The sequence below is a fragment of the Silene latifolia genome, chromosome X (genome assembly GCF_048544455.1).
Source record: "Silene latifolia isolate original U9 population chromosome X, ASM4854445v1, whole genome shotgun sequence".
Taxonomy (NCBI): domain Eukaryota; kingdom Viridiplantae; phylum Streptophyta; class Magnoliopsida; order Caryophyllales; family Caryophyllaceae; genus Silene; species Silene latifolia.
In genome coordinates this window covers 186,211,176-186,215,418 of record NC_133537.1, presented here as the reverse complement: position 1 = coordinate 186,215,418, position 4,243 = coordinate 186,211,176, and the positions used below count along the sequence as shown (strand labels likewise).

Genomic DNA, 4,243 nt, shown 5'->3' with positions numbered 1-4,243 from the left:
TAGCAAACTTGGCAAAAGTATCTCTATGGGTTTTGGAAATAAAAGTTACCTCCGGATAATGCAAAAGTTGATCGATTTCCAGAGTAGAAGATGTTGTTGCTCCCATAGAAGGTTGTTGTTGTTGTTGTTGCACTTCCAAGTTTGGTGTTGCTACCACCATAGCCAATGCTTTCTTTGCTTGAAGAGCCTTTTTCCTTTGTGAAAGTGTCTTTGGTGCCTTTGTTGCCTTTGTTGCTCCCTTAGTCCTTGCCATTGATGAACTAACCAAGAAAAGAATGAAAAATCTTCAATTTGTAGTGTACCCAAATCGATTTAAAGGTGAAAGGCTTTGCCTTTATGAATTCAAAAATCGACTCAAAGGTTGAAGATTTTGCTCTTGGTTTTGATTTTTATTGAAAAAGGAGTGATTGATTTGTTGTTAGAAGGATGATTTTATTTGATTTTGGTGAATGTTGTTGAGGGATTTTGTTTTTATGATGGAGAGGATGAGGGTTTTGATGTTTTGAAGTAGTGTTATGAATGAATGAATGAATGAATGAATGAAGGTGGGAGGGATTTTATAAAGACCGAAAAATTCGAACTGTAGGGGCAATCAGTGCGGTTTCTGCCCAATACGGGCGGATTCTGCACTTTCTGGGTTTGATAAAACTCGCCTAAAGACGGGCGTATTCAAGAGAAGACGCTCGGATTTGCTTGATACGGGACGGGCGGATTCTTCAGAAGACGGACGGATTTGAGTCCAGGAAATTTTTCTTGTTTTCCTCAGTAGAGAAGACGGGCGTCTTCTTTCCAGGACGGACGAATTTGCGGAGACGGGCGGATTCTTTGTTCGGGACGCCCGGATTCTCTTACAGTCAAAAATCTTTCAAAATTTCAGCTTATAGGGACGTGCGTCTTCAACCCAGTACGCTCGGATTGCATGAAGACGGGCGGATTCTCTTGAATCCGCTCAGATTCTACCCCTGTGTACCCGGATTCAGTTCCATCCGTGTATAATGCATATCTCTTATCAACCTTCTATTCTTCTTCAAATTTTGTGTTCTTCATTGTGGGGGCACTACTAAGGCATGGATAGCCTAGGCAATTGCCATCCCGACACTAAGCGAAAGCACTACACATCAATTGAGATTGTTAGTCCCTTCCTCACTTCTCTCAAACATGACAAATATCTTGATCAAAGCAAATAAAAATCCAAAGATGACAAAAATGAAATACAAGAATTGAAATGCGAGTTAGGGAGTTAGAAATATTTACAAATGGTGGTTTAGGGAGGACTCCACCAAACTCTCATTCTTGATGAGATGTCAAGGGGGCATGTTCAAGGTGTTGTTGATGTTGCTCAACACCTTGAAAAAGTGATCAAAAGCTTGTTCATTATCATGGTAGAGGTCTTCAATAGACCTTGGCCCTTGTTGTCGGTCTTGATCGATGGCATTACCAATGTAGGGATTAAAAATCCCTTCAAATTCATCGTCCCAAAGACCACAAACTTCATTAAGTTGATCACTGAAAATCTCTTGATTTGATGGAGACAACTCTCCCAAATTCTTCTCTTGGCCAATGAGGCCATTCTCTTCTTCTTTGGTTGATTTTGATGAGCTTTGAAAGCTCTCCTTGTCACAATTCACTTGCTCTTTGAATGGAGCATCTTCAATTTTTTTCTTCCATTGGAGTTCCGATTACTTCCTTTCATCCTTTCGGCTATAATGATCAATCATGAAACATGGTTCATGCAAACGAGGAGCTCTCATAGTCTTGTCAAGATTAAAGGTTATGCTTTCATCTCCCACTTCTAGAGTGAGCTCACCATGTTTCACATCAATCACCGCACCCGCGGTGTGTAGGAAAGGTCTTCCTAGAATGATTGGAATGTTCGAATCTTCCTCCATATCAACAATGACAAAGTCCACCGGGATGAAAAACTTCCCAATTCGTACGGGGACATCGTCCCATATCCCTAATGGTGTCTTCTTCGATCTATCGGCCATTTGGAGTGTGATGTTGGTGAATTTAAGCTCTCCCATCCCCAACCTTTTATTCACCAAGTACGGCATGACACTCACACTAGCCCCTAGATCACATAAGGCTTTGTTGATCGTTGTGTCGCCAATGGTACACGGTATTGAGAAGCTTCCCGGATCCTTTAGCTTTGGAGGTGAACTCCCTTGAAGTATTGCACTACTCACCTTAGTGAAGGCGATAGTCTCAAGCTTCCGGATCGACTTCTTCTTTGTGAGGATATCTTTCATGTACTTCGCATAGGCCGGCACGTGATTGATTAATTCCGTGAAAGGAATTGAGACTTCCAAATTCTTCACAATTTCCATGAGCTTTCCAAGTTGATCATCAAATTTGGGCTTGGCTTGACGACTTGGAAAAGGAAGTCTAATCACAATGGGCTCCTTCTCCTTGACCTTGTCTTCATTTTTCTTTGAACTTTCTTCTTTGAACTTTCTTCTTTTGATGATTCTCCATCTTTGGAGTTTTGCACAATTTCTTCCTTTTCACTAGCTTCCACAACTTCATCCTCAACTTGCTTCCTTAGCGCTTTATACCTTGTACAACTTCTCAAGTGAATGGCACTAACCGTTTCATGTCTAGGGGGATTACTTTGAGGTGGTGATTGCCCCTTTTGTCTTTGTGAGCTTGAAGATGCTAGTTGAGTCAATTGTGTTTTCAACATCTTGGTGTGAGCTAGGATGTTGTTGATGGTGGTTTCCTTTGCTTGGCTATCTTTTTGCATTTGAGTGAAAAATTCTTGTTGATTCTTTTGCATTTGGAGGACCGCTTTTTGGACATCAAAACATTGGTCATTTTGGTGATTGTATGGATTTTGATTTTGGTAACCTTGGTTTTGATTGTAAAAGGGTCTTTGATTTTGGTTTCTCATGGGTGGTGGAGTGTATGTTGTTTGAGGGTTTTGAACATTTTGGCTTTTGTATGAGAGATTTGGATGGAATTTGGTGTTTTCATTGTAATAGTTGGAATAAGGGGTACCACTCTTGTATGCTTGGAAAGCATTCACTTGTTCATTTGTTCCCCTACATTCATTTTGGTCATGTCCCAAAGTTCCACAATTCTCACATATCCCACTTGGGATTGATGAGGATGCCGTCATGGCATTAACATGATGCTTTGGTGATTTTGAGACTTCTTCAAGTCTAGCCATAGATTTTTCAAACTTCAAATTGATTGTGTCAATATGAGCACTAAGTTGAGCACCCAATTGAGTAACGGAGTCCACTTCATGCTTTCCTCCTCTAGTAGCCTTGCGAGGTCTACTATATTGTGAGTTATGGACCGCCGTTTCCTCAATCTTGTTCCATGTTTGATTGTCATCAACTTCGGTGAACATTCCATTTGATCCCATGTTGAGAATGTTCCTTGAATCCTCATATAGACCATTCCAAAATTGTTGTACCAAAAACCATTCGCTAAGTCCATGGTGAGGACATGAGCGACAAATTCCCTTGAACCGCTCCCAAGCTTCATACAAAGATTCTTCATCCCTTTGCTTAAAACCCGTAATTCGAGCTCTTAGCATGTTAGTCTTTTCCGGTGGGTAGAATTTTTTGTAGAAAGCTAGAGCCAACTTCTTCCACGAATCTATTCCGAGGGTGGCCTTGTCAAGGCCCTTCAACCATTGCTTCGCGGTGCCGATTAGAGAAAAAGGAAATAAGACCCATCTAATTTGGTCTTGAGTCACACCCGTTTGAGAGATTGCATCACAATAGTCGCAAAAGGTTTCCATATGAGAATGAGGGTCTTCACTAGGCATCCCCCCAAATTGGCTCCTTTCAACTAATTGGATGAAGGCGGATTTGGCAATAAAATTTCCGGTTAGATGTTGCGGTGTAGGAGTAACATTTGGTAGGTTCTCCTCGGTGGGTACGGAGTGTGACGAGAATTTAGGCATTGAAGGTTGATTTTGTGGGGTATTGTGTAATGGGTTCTCCTCTCCTTCTATTGCGAAAGGGTTGACAAACTCAATAGTTGGTTGAACAACTTCACTAATACCTCTTAAATTCCTCCTAACAAGTCTCCTATTGTTCGTCAAGGTTCTTTCGATTTCACGGTCAAAAGGTAACAAATCACCTTGTGACCTTCTAGACATGCAAAATATCAAACAACTCAAAAACAATTAGAACAAACCTTGAGGAGTTTTACTTCCCCAAGGCGAATAAAGACACAACTAATAACAATAAAAAGGAAATCTAAATCAAACAAACACCGTCCCCGGCAA

At 41.0% G+C, this 4,243-nt stretch overlaps 1 non-coding gene across 1 annotated transcript; it reads left to right on the top strand.

Annotated features, from left to right (window-relative positions):
- The first annotated feature begins 3,437 nt into the window (after positions 1 to 3,437).
- On the top strand, positions 3,438 to 3,544 carry LOC141624158 (small nucleolar RNA R71). The gene has a single exon (XR_012533969.1). It is a non-coding gene; the product is annotated as a small nucleolar RNA R71 (small nucleolar RNA).
- The last annotated feature ends 699 nt before the right edge of the window (positions 3,545 to 4,243 follow it).